This window comes from Leucopleurus acutus (assembly GCF_964270905.1).
Source record: "Leucopleurus acutus genome assembly, chromosome: 12".
NCBI lineage: Eukaryota > Metazoa > Chordata > Mammalia > Artiodactyla > Delphinidae > Leucopleurus > Leucopleurus acutus.
In genome coordinates this window covers 25,986,918-26,003,732 of record NC_139154.1, presented here as the reverse complement: position 1 = coordinate 26,003,732, position 16,815 = coordinate 25,986,918, and positions in this window count along the sequence as shown.

The window sequence follows — 16,815 nt, the reverse complement described above, 5'->3', positions numbered from 1 at the left end:
TTGAGCAGAAGGCAGAACCTTCTCTTTCCAGAGCCAGGCAGCCTCCCTGTTCCCAGTACCAGTGCCAGGATGGCCGGAGACCCAAGACCAGCCAGATCTACTCAACTCCAGAAGCCTCTCCTCCCCTCGGGGGTTGGGCGGGACGTGTCCCACTGGGGTTGGACCAGAGTGGGCACGGCCGTGGGAGGCAGCAGGAAATGATGCTGGTGGGGCGGAGAGGGAGGTGGGTGGGAGCACAGCCTGAGCGTCCGCCGGGTGGGAGACCACGTCCTGCTCCAGATGCTGGGGCTGGTAGCCGGGACGGTCATCACTGTAACGACTCCCAGTTCCCCGAGAGAGGACAGTAGTGCCACTCCTGGGATTACTGAGCGGATTCCAGTGTGATGAGGCCAGCAAAGGACCGAGAATGGGGCGGGGGCTCCGTTAGCCCTGTCCGTACTCGGCGTGCCCTCGTGGGCTGAAGTTACTACTGCAGCCGGACTTCTGCTTCTCAATCATAATTTTGGTTTCATTTACCCATGTCCATCTGAGATGTCTGTCTTTCCCCAGAAGGGCCTGTCAATCTGTCCAGGCTCCAGAAAGCCACAGGGACCCTGCAGTGACAGGGTAGGGTCTGCGAGCCCCATGGAGCACGGCGCCTGGCAGGCCAACCCCCGTCCACCCAGTGACACCCTGACCACACTCCAGCCATGCTGCCTCCTTCCCCCCTCCTCCCCGCCCAACACACACAAGCCGCAGGCGCTGCATCCGCTCTCCCTCCTGCCCTGGGCTCTCACCCAGGATGTCTGTGCCGCCTTCACCCCTCAGGCCACCTTGTCACAGAACCCTCCCTGGCCACACTCTGTATAAACAGCAGCTCCGACCCCTAAACTCCTGTGTAAGGCCTTGCTCACACAATGTCGTGTAAATGTCCCCGTCTGTGTGTGAGCCCAGACTGGGCCGGCGATCAGCGAGTCTGTGTGCAGATGCGGATCGCAGCAGGGACAGGGGTGGGCACCCTGCCACCGCCAGAGAGGGGGCTTCCTCCTGGGTCCTCAGGGCCACCCGGGGAGGTTTCAGATGTGACTCTCCTGAGCCGCCAGGTCTGTCTGGAATCAGTGAAGCACGGCGGGGAGAGGACGGAACGAGCTGAAGTTAAAGAACAACCAGGAGATGGACCGGCTGGGTTTCAGGCGGAGGGCAAGGGGCAGCGGGTGGCTCCCCAGGCCCACCCCTCGGACCCCACAGCACCGGGCCCCATGTCGCAGGCGCCCAGGGCACACGCACTGACACCGGGCCAGGGAGAGGGTGGCCGCAGCCCTGTGCCCACGCCCGCCACCTGTCCGCCGTCGGGAAACGGGGTCAGAATGAGGAAACTCCGCTCAGGGACCAGTCGCTCTCAGGACAAGAGCAGCACTTCTCCCCAAATAGTGCTTGCGCTTACCGTCACTGCCTGAGACCCTCGGGTCCTCTGGTTGTCCGCTCCTGCCTCGTAGTTAGCCTAAGCCCGGTGGGAGGCAGGAGGCCTCCCCGCAGCCCTGCCGCTGACGTCTCCCCACCGCTGACGTCTCCCCGCCGCTGACGTCTGCCGCCGCTGACGTCTCCCCGCCCAGGCTCTCTCCCTCCGTCCCTCCCCTCACTCACGGCGTTTTGGACAAACAGCTTGTCTGAACTGTGCAACCCTGGCCTCGGAATTCTGGTGGGAGGGGTGTCTTACCGTCTCTGTTCCTGGGGTGCCGCAAGTAGGGTGCGTGTGCGTGAAATGCAAAAACAAACAGCTTGGGATGGGGCTGGGGCCAGTCTGGGAAGGTGGGGGGTATGAGGGCCCAGGGCAGCCTCCCGTGGCCCTAGCAAAGAGGGCAGCGGTTTGCCAAACTCAGGCGGCAAGTCTGGCTCTCAGCACCCCAAGCTGGGTGGCACCTTAACCAACAGCCAGAGAGGTCTGTCCTGGGCATGAGTTTGATACTCAGGGAGGAGGCTGAAGCAATGCTGTGGGGGTGGGGACAGGAGCCTTCGTATCCCTGGACGGCTCAGCGGCGAGGAGTTGCAGGTGAATCCCTTTTTTCTTCATCACTGAGCATTTTGGAGTTGGCACTTCTTGGCTGTGGGAAGCAGCAGACACCTGAGCCCCCTTGGAGATGCAATGTCAGCTCCTTACACACCCCTGCCCCTGCAAGAACTCCTGAGGCTTAATGGTTTCCTTTTGGAAAGCTTTCAAATTGTGTTCATTTGCGTTTACATGATCTGCTTCCTTCAGCTCTGTGTGTGGATTATTCTCCTGTTGGGTTTAATTTAACCAAGTTTGCAGCTGTGCTAACAAATTCACCGATGCCCCCCTGCTTTCAAATGGCTTTTTCTGCCTTTTCTCTGGCTTTACTTCAAGACCAACTCCACACTGAAACGCTCCAGCATCGGGACCGTCTGCTTGGAGTACCTACTTCTTCAAAACCCATTTCCTGTGACTGAGCTTCACCGTGTCTCTAACAAGTTACTTTAATATTTTAATGGTCAAAATTAATGATTTATAAAAATCACTGTTAAAAACAAACAAAAAATGCACCTTCTCTAAAGCTGTCAGCTTCAGCCTCTAGCAGGAGGGTCTGCGTGTTTCCTAAACATGAGGGTCCCTTGCAGGCCTGCTCGTCACAAAAATACTGTGAAACTCTGAATCTTTAAGAAAATATCACAAACGCGCAGATGTGCAAAGACACCAGAACCTGCCAAGTTTAATCTTCTTGTGATTCTTTTAAATGAGCTTGTTGTATTTAATTAGACTTAGGAGAGACCTGGCCACCTGGTAAGAAAGTGATTATTGGGGACCACAGAGATTTAAGGGGCGTTCTGGGCCTGAGTGTCATGTAAGCCCTTAAAACACTCCTCCTAAACTCTGCCTGGATCCGTTTGTACTTCAAAGACCAGTAACCTGTTTTTAGAAGACACGCGGCTATTCTCAGAGCAGACAGAGCCCAGTAGGATTCCCCTGGAGGTGCGGTCAGGACCCACACAGCCGCCCTCTTCCCCGAGCAGACCCTACGAAGCGAGAGATGCCCGTCCCTGGGAGAGGGGACTGTGCACCGCAGCCCGAGCTACGACGACGCTTGTTGGAGCTTGTCTGTTTAAAACAGGCTCCCTGAGACTGTGGGTCCATAGACGCCATAAACCCTGTCGGTATAAGAATTCACTCCTGGGTTCATCGACAGGGTAATGTCTTGCTCTCTTGCATCTAATACGGGCTAAGAAAGCGATGCGTTTGTGTGAGTGTGAGACTGAGCGAGAGAAGATGGTTTCCCTCTCGGCGGGAGCTCACTCAGCCCAGGAAAGCCCTCCTGGCCTTTCACGGACACCGAAGGCCCTGCCGCTCTCGGCTCAGACGCCTCATGTTAACGAGGTAGCCTTCCCATGAAAAGGTAGTGTGTGTCTCAAAGTGGAAAAAGCACCGAGCCCATCTTAACACCTGGACTCATTTTCCTATTGAAAGAATGATCAGAAAGGGCACGTTCTTCAAGAGCCAGAGGTGAAAGGCCACCGGGCCTCTCAGGGAGGCTCCGGGCAGAGCTCTGGGCCAGAGTCCAGGCCGCGTCTGTCCACCTTGGCTCGTCCACCTGGCAAACGCCAGGGCAGCCCCATGAGCGACGGCATCCACTTCCCGTTGAGGCACAGCTGCCCCCGCAGCGTGAGCTCTGTCCCCGGGGCAGTGACAGGTACGCCGGCCCCTTGGGCAGCCCCTCCCTGACCAGGTCATCCCGGGGCAGAGCAGGGACCGCTAGGTGTAGTGAGATGTGCATCCTGGGTGGGGTCCTGGGACAGAAAGGGGACATTAGGGAAAAGCCAAGGAAATCTGATCAAGCGTGGACGTTAGTAATAACCACGATGTACCCATATAGGCTCAGTAGTTGAGAAAACGTATCCTACTAATGTAAGACCTTAACAAAAGGGGAATCTAGCTGTGAGGCACATCCCAGCTCTGCCCTGTATTTGCAACTTTCCCAGAGATCTAAAACTGTTCTACGGTAAGAAGTCTGTTTTAGTAAAAACCCCTTGTTTACACTCAGTTCCGTCCTCTGCTCCTGAGCCATCTTCCAGCATCGGGTCCTGGACCATGTCCAGCGGGAGGGCCTGGAAGCCGGAACAGACCCGGAACCAGACCTCCTGCGTCTCAGTCCCTCGGTTTCCTCCTCTGTAAACCGGGGTAACAGCTGCCGGCGTGGGGGCCGCATGACTCAGCACACGCATGGCGAGTGTTGTGTGCGCCATGCGTGTCGCTGTAACCCCTCCTTATTACCTGCTGGCTCCCAGTCGTTGCTTGTCACCTTGCAGCTCAGGAAGAGGGTGGCTGTCCTGTCGCTTTGCACGCCTGCCCCCTGGCGTCACCTAAAACTCTGGGGCCGCTGGCCTCTGTGGGAGCAGATTGGGTGGGATTGAGGACCCGGGGTCCTTCCCTGCAGGACAGTCGGACGGCCGCTGTCTTACCACGAACATTAAGGGCAGTCAAGCTTGTGGCTCCAAGGAGGACAGTTCCCAGTGTTCGGGGTCGGTGCGGGGCTATGAACAGCGATACTTACGTGTGTGGCCGGGACTCCCGACGGGCCCTCCAGAGATGCACCCTCACTTTCCTCCCTGGGCAGGTGGGTCCAGGAGCCACTGGTTGCAGGCTGGACCGGCCAGTGCCTACTCACTGCTGGGGCTCAGGCCCCGAAAACCCTGGCGGCTGAGCCCCGGCCAGCCTGGAGGACCATCCGGCATCTGGCGGCCTATTTGCACTAAAGGCAGGGAGGTGAATTATAAACACCTGGTGAAGCACCCTCATAGGAAATACTTTAGATTTGGGGTGCAGGTTGCCGTGTTCTGGGCACGTCTCTGCAGAAAGTTCTAGAAGAAAATTCAAGAAGGCCAAGGGGAGAATAGCCAGGTGGGCGGGTGGAGCACAGATGCAGGAAGAGGCACTGCGATGGAGGAGGCCGCCGTGCCCGAGGCCTCCCTCTGGGTCTCTGGGCCATCGCCTGCTGATCATTAGCAAGTCAGCCGGGCAGCGCTCTTTGTTTGTTTTCAATTTAGCCAAGTTCTCACTCGGGTGCTGCCACAGCCATAGCTACGATGGCAGAGCAGGGAAAATCCACCCACCTCGTTCAGACTCTGGTTTGGCAACACTTGGCCTGTGGGCCAGACGCCCTGTTTCTGCACCAAGCCCACATCCTCTTTGGCTGGGCTGCTCCTGGGCCCGGCGGGCTGGGAAGGGCAGTGGCTGCAAGGCTGGCGCGCACGCCAGCCAGGAGGGCTGGGCGGCCGCCTCTTCAGCCATCACACCCGTGAGCTGTACAAGTAAGTACAGCAAAAATAGGATGGGGGGAAATGGGTCATTTCAAACGAGGTCTTGGAGAAACAGAATCTGACTGTGTATCTGCCGAGATGCCTACTCCCAGAATCCTGCCTGGGGGCAGCAAGGCTCAGGCGGGGATGGGAGGGGTCTTACTGGCCCTTCTGCTTCAACCCCCAACAAGCACAGGGGCTCCGTGGGGCCCTGTCCCCTCACTGATCCTCCAGACCATGGCCGAGGAGAAGAAACCTCCCCACTGCAAACACGAGATGCTACAACCCCGATTTTCAAAGTTTAAACAACCAAAACGATTTTTGCACCATTAGGAAAGAAATACTGCTTTTCCATCTTTGACATCCTGCTTTTTCCTCTCCACGTGTGTGAATGTGTGTAATGTACGTAATAGCATGATAGGTATAGCGGGACATCACATACATATTAGTCTTTTTACCGTCGGGGACGTGCCCCCGAGCAGAGCTTGGAGCCCTGGGTGAGAATCCATCCGCCCCAGGTGTCTGTGTATCTGAGTCACCTGGGGACCTAATCAAACGGCAGATTCTGGTTCAGTGGTGGAGCCAGGGTCAGGGGTGAGGGAGCTCCGCCCTGCTGACAGGGGATGCTGGGGTGCTGGTCTGCGGACACGCGCCAAGCAGAGGACAGGCTCAGGCCCTAACCCGTAGGAAGCTGCTGGCCCAGAGGCCCACCTGGAGGCAGTGTGGCCCAAACACCAGCCGAGGGGGGGGCCAACCCCACCCCCCACGGCTGGCGTAGGAACTGCTCGGGCACTTCAAGCTCTCCTGCATCTCGGGTTCAGTGCTCTCTAAAAAGCGGGTATTTAGATAATCACCCAGAACATCACGCTGCAGGGTCACCCACACCTGAGGAACCCAGATGGGGTCAAGTCCCCGACCCGCCGCAGTTTAGTTACTATGACCTGGCTCCCCACGTGTGACTGAGACCGACTGCAGCTCCGCCCCTACGCTGGTCCCCGAGAACCAGGTGAGACGGTCCCCGGGGGGCGCTCGGCACGATGCCCAGGGCCAGGCAGGGGCCTCTCCACCCGGACCTGGGACGGCCCCGCGCACTGGGCTCAGGTCCGCATCCTCACACCTCCCCTGCGTCCATCCCCACGTGGAAGCGAGCACAGCCCGCTCTGTGTCCAGATGTCCTGCACGCGCCATGCACTGGGCTGGGGCGGGGGCCCTGAGGGGTCTCCTTCTCGCTCATCCGCAGGGTTTCCGTCCTTTGTCTCTGGGAAGTTGCTGCTCATCACATTGTTCCTTGGGGAGAATTTTATCCCGAGGGCTCTTACTTTCCTTCTAAAAAATCCGCAAATGAAACCCTCAAACAAACAGATCCACAGGGAATCCCCTGGTGGTCCAGTGGTTGGGACTCAGTGCTTTCACTGCTGTGGCCCGGGTTCAGTCCTTGGTCAGGGAACAGATCCTGCAAGCCTCGCAGCGTGGAAGGAAAAGAGAAAGAGAAATCCACAGGCTGGTTTTACCCAGTGATTGTGTCCTCGGAAGCTTTGAGGGAAAGGGGGAAAGAAATTGGTCTGAAGTAAAATTGAGGCAATTTAAGGATCAAACTCACAACTCCTTCTGCAGACACTCACCTGCAGCCTCAGCACCTAATCCTTTTCAACTTTTATAACCACCGTGTTTGGCAGAAAGATCAGGAAGTCACTTGTTGCACACAGGACGGTTGTAAGCCTCTTGGATAAGAAAAAAGGATGAAAAGACAGGCAAGAAACCTGTAAACACGAACTGTGAAGACCAGAGAGCAGCAGGCACCCCCTCCTGCCCTCCCATCCTGCAGACCCTCGAGCCCTTGTCTCCAGCACATTCATCATCGCAGCCTCGGGCAGCACAAAGCGCTGAGCAAAAGGAAATTCTACCTTTGATATTCTTAATTTTTTTTCCTGGTTTTCTCTGTGAAATATGAAGCCGCAACTGACTCGATCGCAGACGTACAGGATTGGCTGGTGTCTGCTCAGCCCAGTGAAGGGGTTCTGCTTGGCGTCCCTCTGTGGCCTGATCCCGTTGGGGAGCCACTGTCCTGCATGGGATCAGAGCCCTTTCCCAGGGGCTGGCCTCCCCCGGGCTCCTGCTTCAACCCCACACACAGCTCGGAGGGAGGATGGACCACCCAGCACCTGCCCACAGGCAGAGCCCGCCAAGCCGAGGCCTTACGACAAAGCGCTGTGGCCAGGCCTCCTGCAGAGACGGGGCCCCTCTGTGGGACGGAACCAGAGACGGCAGAGCTGAACTCCACTGTCCCGAGGTCAAGGCTCTGGCCCCGCGGGGACGGGCCTCCAGTGCCCTGCTCGTCCTGACATCTGGAAGCTTGTTGTAGAGCTCAGCCAACAAAACACATTGACAACAGAGAGAACAAAGTCAGCACTCGAGCAGCTAATAGAACGCGACGCGGAGACATCTCTGAGTTCTTGAAATTTAGTACATGAGATGGAAGTGCATGCAGAACAGACCAGGAGGAGAGGATTCTTCAAAGTCAGCCCGATCAGAACCCCTAGGCGTGCTAATGGCCCCACTGCTGTCCATCCAGGGCTTGGGTGATGATACATTTATTGTGCATGTTGGGTCCCGGTTGCAAATGGGGAGGTGTCACTCACAGATAAGAGACCTGGGCCTGAATTTTATAGCCTAATTTAATTAGCACTGATCTGAGGCTGGTAGTACCTGGTTTTTCCAGTTCTCAGGAAATATACCTTTGCCTGGGGGTGGGTGGTAAGCGGGTACGGAAGATACAGGTTGGGGGAGGGCCGGTGCGGGGAGGGGCCAGGGAGGTGGGCTGTGAGACATGAAAGGCTCAATATTGAATTTCATCTGTGATGTGATAAAACCCCAGGCCTGGCTCTCTTCACGTGCCAGTGAGCATTGCAGCTGAAACCCCAGGAAGGGCAGAGACTGCCCTCTGCAGCAGTACCTGAGCGGAGGATGAAAGGGAACACAGACGCCCCAAGGTAGGAGCAAAACCCAAGTCCCTCTGAGGCCTGTGGAGGTCGGGGAGTCGGTCCGCAGGGCTGAAGGCCCCTAGGGTCGTCCTTGTTTGCAGTCTCTCTGGGACGTTTGTGGTTACTGAAGGACATAACCATGACCTTGGGGACTCAGGGAAAACCCCACCCCCAGACACAAATTTTAACTCTCTGGGGGAATATGAAATAAAGAGCAAGGTTTTAGGAAGTTAGTGTAAAATAAGCAGGTTGCATAACTGAGGACAAAAAGCTTCAGATTGTTAAAAACTACATTTTAAATGCTGAGCGGAACTTCGTAGGACTCAGTTAGAATGAACGAGGTACCCCTACTCTAAGTGTGGTTTGCGAAGCTGCGTGGTGTGTACGTAGGACTCAATTAGAATGAATGAAGTACCCCTACTCTGAGTGTATTTTGCGAAGCTGCGTGGTGTGTAGAGTTAACTGCAGCTCGGGGCCTTGATGGAGAAGGACTGGGTCTCCCGGGAGAAACTTCCCCCCACCAGGGCGGGGACACTCCTGCATGGGCAGTAGGTTCACCTAACAAATGGCGTCGAAGCCAGTGCTTTGTGAGCTCTCGTCTGGATTTACTTCAGTGCTTTTTTCTTCGTAGAATTGGTTTGCTATTTGCTGTTCCTTTTGCTCATAGAAACTTGGTTCTTTAAATAGGGGTCTCTTAATTGTCGAAAAATGATCCTCGTTTCCACCACTGGTTACCATGGGGATTTTTCCCCAAAAGTGTCTGCTTTGCTGTTTAGAAGATGAACTTTTATTTCCCATATTTTGGGTTTCACACTCCATTTAGGGGAAGGATGAGAGAAATGTTGATGGGTTGGTCCTGTGACCTGGGCACGGAGGTCATGTGACCTGGGCGTGCGTCCAGCTGGGGCACAGACTCACTGAAGGCCGCCAAAAAAGTCCTGGACCACTCGGAGCCTCAGTTTCCTTGGGACTGAAGCTCACTGCCCATCCCACAGGGAGGTAGATGGCCACGTAGACATGCCTAGATGCTTAGAACATCTGAGAGGTGAGAGATTGAAGGGCTGTCTCTGTCCTGCCTGGTGGGGTCTCCACTAGCCACAAAGGACTGTACCTTTAAAGTGATTAAAGCTAATTAACGTTCAAGACACAGTTCCCCAGTCACACCAGCCGTACTCAAGGGCTTAGCGGCTGTGTGGACAGTGGCCGTCATCTTGGATGAGGCCGGGCTCAGAAAGCAGTGGGGAGGTGAGTGTAGGACCGGCCGGGGCGGGAGCCGGGGCTGGACTCTGCTGGAGCCCGGCCCACAGATAGTCCAAAGAGCACGGGCATCCTTGCTTCCGCCTCCTGTCCACGTCTTTTCAGGTAGAACTGACAGAGTGAAGGGCCCGCCGTTTGCAGGTGGCAGGTTGGGGCTAGGCACCCCCATGAGACCCTCGGCCTGGGAATTGCCCTGCACTGGTCAAAACACCCAGAGCCCAGGTTCATCCTTCTGCTGAAATGGCAGCTCACTCTTGCAGTTGATGGAGTGTTATAAAGAGTCTCTAGAAAGTTCTCTCGTAGCTGTTCTGTACCACACGCCTGGGAGACACCCGACTACAAAGTTGTGAGATGAGACCATTGGGGTCAAGGGGACATGGGTCCCTCCATTATTTCTCACAACTGCATGTGAAGCTACAGTTACCTCAAAACTAAAGGGTTAATATTTTTGAAAGTTTCCCCCTTGTAGTTCCGACAATGCAAATCTTTTTAAAGTTAAGAATGTCTGCCCTGGGCACCCGAGGAGCAGATTGTGAATGGCCTTTAAAAGCACATTAAATTTTTTCTCATAGCTCCTACAAACGTCCCCTTGACTAAACCCGGACTTCGCGAAGATCTCTTTGCACTTTACATTTGCCCGAATTTCAAACAAGGACTCAGCGTAAAACTACTTGATGGTGTTTCCCAAACTCTGAAGTATCTCTGTGTGTGGGCCCCAGCGATCTGAGTCAGGGCTGTGAGGGCCTGGAGCCCCTTCTGGGCTGGACGTGGGCCTGTGAGTGACTGGCGGCCTTGACCGCCAGCAGAGCCATAGCATTTGGTTCCCTCTGATGGCTTGTTGCTGCCGAAATCACTGCAGGAGCTAGGACGTGGCGGCCCCTCCGCTTGGCGTCCCCGTGAGGCGCCTTCCTTATCCTAGATCAATGCTGGGGGTGTTGGTAGGTCTTCATCATAACCATCACAGACCGAGGGTCTTGGAATTTGAAATCAGTTTTTCTGCTCCGTCTTTTGGACGAGGTGGTGGTACGTGGCCTTGACGTGTGTGTGTGTGTGTGTGTGTGTGTGTGTGTGTGTGTGTGTGTGTGACATCATGCCAGGCCTGGGGGCAGGGTGGTGGCCTTGGGCCGCTTTCGGCCTTGGGTGGGAAGCCCTGGTTTGACTTCCTTCATCCCTTCCTGGTTGTGTGAACGTAGACAGTAACCTGACCTCTTTAATCCCCAGTTTATCGGTAAGATGCACACATGAACCCACCTGTTTCGTAAGATTTTCACGGGCAGTAAGTTGGGTTAGGATTTGGGAGTTAGTGGCTCACGGCGGGCAGGGCGCTGGTGGCCTCAGGAAGCCCGGAGGAGAGGCAGGGGTGCTCTGAACGCGGCCCATGCGGCCCCTGGCAAGTTCACGTTCCCACCTGGTGTCTCCGTGGATTTCCCCTCTGCGCTTTGCGGATAGAGTCTGCACAGGGAGAACATCTCTCCAGGGATTTACCAAACTGCTGGACGCGGGGAGAGCAGGGGGGTGGGAGGAAGGACCCAGCTTCTGGCCGCATTCCCCCCACCCCGCCCCCGGTTTCCCGGAACACAGCAGGGGTCCTTCTTACAAACATCAACTTGGAAACGTAAGCGAAGGCCCGGATGCACGACACAGGGCTCCGGCCTCTGTCCTTTGGCAGCACGAGGACCCCTCGCACAAGGCAGTGGCCTCACGCTCAGCCCAGAGAGGTTAAGAGCCACCCCCACCGTGAACCTCCCTGCAACCTAAGCCTGAGCGGCCCAGGGCCCCTGCATGAGAACCGAGTTCATTCTGACCACAGGGCTTTGGGAAAGGAACAATTATAACCTCTCTGCCAGTAACGGTCACTTGGTGCGTCTGTACTTCTCAGAATCGCTGTAATCAGAAAGGCAGTTCCACCTTGGACGTGTAAATTTGATGTTTGTCCCCCAAGACCTTGGCTTGTCCCTGTCTGGGTCCACTCTGCTCCTTGCAGAGATTCCAGGTGAGGGTGGCCTGGGTGGAAGCTTGGGCTCCGGACCATGTGGCTCCCTCCCCCAGGAGAGGAGGGAAGGGCTGGGCGGGGCCTTTGGTTTAGCGTCCTCTTCACTGTGCGTCTCCGAAGTCGAGTCCGGGTGGACCGGGCCTGGCCGTGGGGGCTGCTCTGCAGACTTCGCCCCACGCCACACCCCACTGCATCTCTTGGTCTTGGACCCAACAGTTCTGCCGCCAGGAGTGTTTTCTGAGGAAGAATCAGAGTCCCTCACGCTGTGTGACTTATATACGGCGTCGTCACATTGATGACAACAGTGGAAGATACTGGGATAAACACGAGTGTCCAGCCAGGGGTTGGGTTACCTGCTCCTGGGCCTGTGAGGTGGGATCCACGTCCGCAGCTGTGCTCCTGCTGTGTCGTGACAGATGGAGATGCTGGTTAAATTATTAGGCAAAAAGGATACAACGCTGTATACAGCATGACTCTCAATTCTCTATGTATATAAAATGGAAGGAAATATATCAAAATCTCAATAATGTTTCGAAGAGTAGGACTCTAAGTGACTTTTAAGTTTCTTCTTCATACTTTTACGTATTTGAAAATATTCTATGAAGTTTTTATAGTCAGGAAATTAAGAAAAAAATGGAACAAATGTCAGAGACCAAGGCCAGGTGACTAAGTCCCCATCCACCTTTCCTGGGGGGCCAGTGCAGGCGTGAGTCCCCCATCTGGCCCCTCGGGCCCCATCCCCCCAAAAGTTCCCAAAAATATCTGTCTTTGATGGTCTTGGCTTGAGAACTTCTGTTCTGCACCGTTTGGGAGGATAATGTTTGACCACCATCCACAGCGCCTATGACCTCAACCCACCCTCATTAAACATTCTGAGGTTCCGATCGCCTGCTTTTGTTCAGATCAGGTCCTAAAACCAGAGTTAGAACGTGGCGACCATCGAACACAGGGCTGTCGGTTACCGCCGGAGAAACCACCGCCGGGAGACACGGTGCGCGCGCGGGCGGGGCTGAGCCAGGACTGCCCCTCGGAGCCCGGCCTGCTCCCGTGTGGTCAGGAGCCCCTCCCCGGAGCTGCCTTCCCCCCTGGTTGCTGGTGGGAGTTCCATGCCCGTCCCCCCTGGGGCAGTGTGTCCTCAGCTGCCAGCCCCTCCCTGAGGGCCTCGTGGAATCAGTTCACTCGTGGGTCACGACTCGCACCCTGCCCAGGACCGGGATGCAGTGTGTGCGCTTCCACGTGGCAGAAAGAAGTGCAGGCCGCAGGTGCCGACCGTGGGTAAGTCTCTTATTTCACTTAGACGCGCGCGTGCCGGGGTTTTACGAGGGGCCCGAGCCCCGGGGTGAAGTCCTGCGGGAAAGCCCGCATCTCAGAGGGTGTGTCGTTCTCGTTTCCCCGCACCGTCTCCGCCAGGCTCTGCGTGACCACGCAGGACATGGTGGGGGAGAGCCTGGCCTGGCCATCAGGACAGCCCAGTGGCCCGGCCACTCCCTCCACTTCCAGGGCCACGTTCGCAGGGGCCCCTCGGCCCGGCGACTTCCTTGGAACCAGGGTCCCTGGAAAGCTTACAGCCTGAGTTGTTTCATCCCAGAAAAGCGAGGTGCGGAGGGACGCAGCGCCAGGCTGTGACAATCGAGAGGCCCCTCACGGGCCACACGGTGACCCCTCGTCCGGCTCCTCCCTGGACTCTTTCCCCTCTGCCACAGGCGGTCTGCTGTCCACTTTCCAGACTTGCCTCCAGGGGCCGCTGCTGTAGCCCCTGCGTCTCCGAACTCGGAAAGTCCCTCTCCTCCCCAGCCCCTTCCTCTCTGGGGAGAGCTCAGCGCCTACCTCAGGGCGCAGCCCCAGGCCGCCACGTGGGTGCCCTGACCCCGGGGCAGACTGGGCCCCCGGATGCCCTCGCTGGCCTCGCTGCAGCTGATGCTCCGCCCCCGTCACCCCCGACCAGCACACACTCCGTCAGGCCTGAGTCCAGCACGTTCTCAGCCGGGAACCCCTGGCAGCCACGGGGCTGGGCGCCGACTCCACTGCTTTCCTCCCTGGTCCCTGAGCTCAGTGTCTGCTCTCCAGCCACGGAGGCCGCTTCCTGGGGACGTGTCAGCGGGGAGGCTCTATTTCATTAGCACTGCAGCTCCCAGATGCTCACGACCTGCGCCTTCGTCCTGCTGCAAACCCACCGCCTTCTCTCGTCTGGGAGCCTGCAGGACCCGATCCCCATGCCGATCTTTCTGATGCGCCTTAAGCTCTCAGCATCCCGGTCCAAAGCCTTGCTCTGGGGCTTTACCCGTGGGGGTGGGGGTGGGGTGGGGGTCCAGCAGAGGGCAGCCCGCAGGCCCGGGCTGGACTCCAGGGGCCCCTACACTGGAGGGTGACGGGCGGAGAGGCAAGTGCCCGGCTCAGCTCCGCCGCCGCCCAGCCGCGGTCCTGGGGCCACAGAGTGGCTGTGAGATACCCGCCAGCTGCCCCTCTGCCCTTGGCCCCGTGCCGCCGCGAGCCTCGGCCCATGGAGTGCATTCGCCTGTTTGGGTTTTGTACCTGCTGAAGGAAGGAATACTTCACGGTTATTAATGAAAGTGATAGCGATCCCGGGTGTTTATCTTGGATTACGCGATCGTTACAAGATGAAGCACCCAGCCCGTCGGCCTGTGGCTGATGCGAGAGCAGGCGAGTCTGGACGACGAGCATGAGGGAAGGTGCTGGGTATAAACCTGGGCTTCAAACAGCCAGGCTGCATTCCAGACTTCGGAGGCGCTGTGTGTGCGGGGACTTCTCCCCCCTTCCTGTCCTCAGCCCCGGCCTGGAGGAGGATGAAAGTGCAGGCGGGCGTGCGTTTAGGCTGACGATGAGGGCGAGGCTCGCGGGCACGCTAATGTGGCAGCTTCAGCGCTTCCTGTAACAGTTTTACTTTTTTTTTTTTTTTATCCAAAGCCTGCTTAAAGACAAACATTTTTTGTGAAACTGCTGGTAGTTCATTTTGTGCAGGAACCGTGCAATTAATCTTGTTTACATTAAAGAGACAGGCTGCCTTTGCCAGCTTTCTTGAGCTATAATTAATGAAGATCAAAAATGTTACAAAGACATAATACTTAGCTCAGTGAAGATGCGGCCGAGCCACAGCTGCACCCATCGTAGGAACACAAGGAAAGCCAGCATCCTTCCCTTCGGAATCGCTCGGATCCATCAGAAGGCGAGGGTCCTCAGGTGTCTTCCCTCCGCAGGCTCCCTGGTGGGCCTGGTGAGACAGGAGGCTTGGGCGTCAAACGGTTTTCTATGCCCCGTCAATTATGCTTTAAATGCAGCTGGAGGCAAGAGCATCTTTCCTCACTCAGCTGAAGTGCATCCAGGTGTGAGGCTGTGGATACGGAGTCTGGGCACTTCAAGCAGAAGGTGGTGACGAACGTGGCGGCCACGGACCCTGGTAGAATCATCAAGCCCATGGCGGGGGTCTGATTTAGAGCCCGCGTTTGACGACTATTGTTAGGAAACGAGAGATTAAATATATAATTATCTTCCCAGTGACCCTTGGCTAAATAAAGTCACTGAGGGACAGGGTACAGGTGAGCAGGCAGAGACTTCTGAGGCTGGTGAAACACCAGATGAGATGCAGGTCTGTGCGGAAGAGGCGTTGAGTACGATATGGAAGGGCAGGCGTGTGTTTCACAATGTTTCCAAGAGGAGTTGGTGCGGAGTGTTTTTCCAAGCATAGTTTCAGGGCTGGTGGCTGCGTGGATGCAGCAGGCCCAAAGCACCGACCCAAAGGTAGCAGGTTCTCCAAACCTGGAAGAGGGCAAGTCGGCTTCAGAACATCTGTGAAATTCTGTTAATTAATGAACCATTCAAATGATAAAACATTAGGATGGGGAAACTGCAGCACATATATCGCAGGTCTTATCAGAACCATCTGCCGAGGGCACCCCCATCCTCCTACTGGACCTGGAACAGGGTCCTTGTTCTGAAGAGCAAATGGTCCAGGACAAGAATTTATGCCATAGAAACGCCTCCTGTGCTACCCAGGCTGCCATGAGTGAAGGATTTTATAAAACAGATTCTCTACAGCACATCATTACACTGTGCAGCATGAAATAAAACATTCCCAGACATATGAAGGAGATGGAAAATGTGACCCAAGAATCCAGGAAAAAGCAGTCGATAGAAACAGACCCGGAGACAACCCAGATGTTGGAATTAACAGACAAGACTTAGGACGTCCAATATTAATAGTGTTGCCAAGAGCTTTCGCTGTGTAGCCTACATGTAACCATGGACTAGTAGAGGTGGAAGGACACAGAAATCGTCTAGCCTGAGACCCTCACTTCCCAGTTGAAGAAACAAGCCTCTTAGTGGGGTTCTTACCCAAGGCCCCACCCTGGTCCAGCACTCTTTCCTCTACAGCACATTACCTCCATCTCTATAGGGCTACACGAAGGATGTGACACAAAGGCCTCAGACATGCATGTAAATCCTGATAAGACTAACCCCCTTCCATCAAGATTGCTTTATATCGGATTCCTTTCAATTTCCCTGAAGTTCACTACCTGTTGGAACGATCATCACAGAAGCCTCTGGTTGAATTCTTGTCTGACCTCGGACACAGCGTTGCCCAGAAAAGAGGAATAACAGGAAGCTCAGCTCTTTGTGATCATCCGCCACGTTTAGAGGTTCCCTAGGACCAGCCCTGTGGTGTGGCCACTAGAATTGGGGCCCACTAGTCTGGACGTGCACGTGGGACAGACGCTGAGACAATTCCACCGCAGCTCCTGCTGGGGGACTGAACCGGCATAACCATTAGGAAGGGAAAGACAAGAGCCCTCGGAGGAAGAGCCTCTCAGGACGCTGGGAACCCCCAGGGTAGGTAGTTATCAGCCTGGGGAAGAAGCACGAGAAGTGCGGGTGGAGTAGAGCCTGAGTGCGCCTCCCAGATGCTGGGAGGATGGATGGCGGGTGGCTAGCAGCTGAGTCCCCCAACCTGGCCACTGCCCTTGGGTGGAGAAAGCTGCCTCGCCCGAGCCACAGCCCGTCATGGTGCCCTTGCTCCCATCCAGGGCAACTCTGTGGGCCCACCCCAGCCAATCTGAGGTCTCTGCTGGGACTGCATCACAGCCCCACTTCTCAAGCCCACCTCCCGGTCAGCATCTCGCACGCAGATCTCCAGTTCAGGGAGTCTCTTGGGGAAGAAGAGAAGTAGGTGACGGAGGAACTTAGAGCCGAGGGGAAGCTCAGGCAGAGCTAAGGGGAGAGCGTCCGGCAGGCATCAGGCAGGGAGCCAGAGCCCGGGGGAGGTGAGGTCTCCCTGTCCCACCC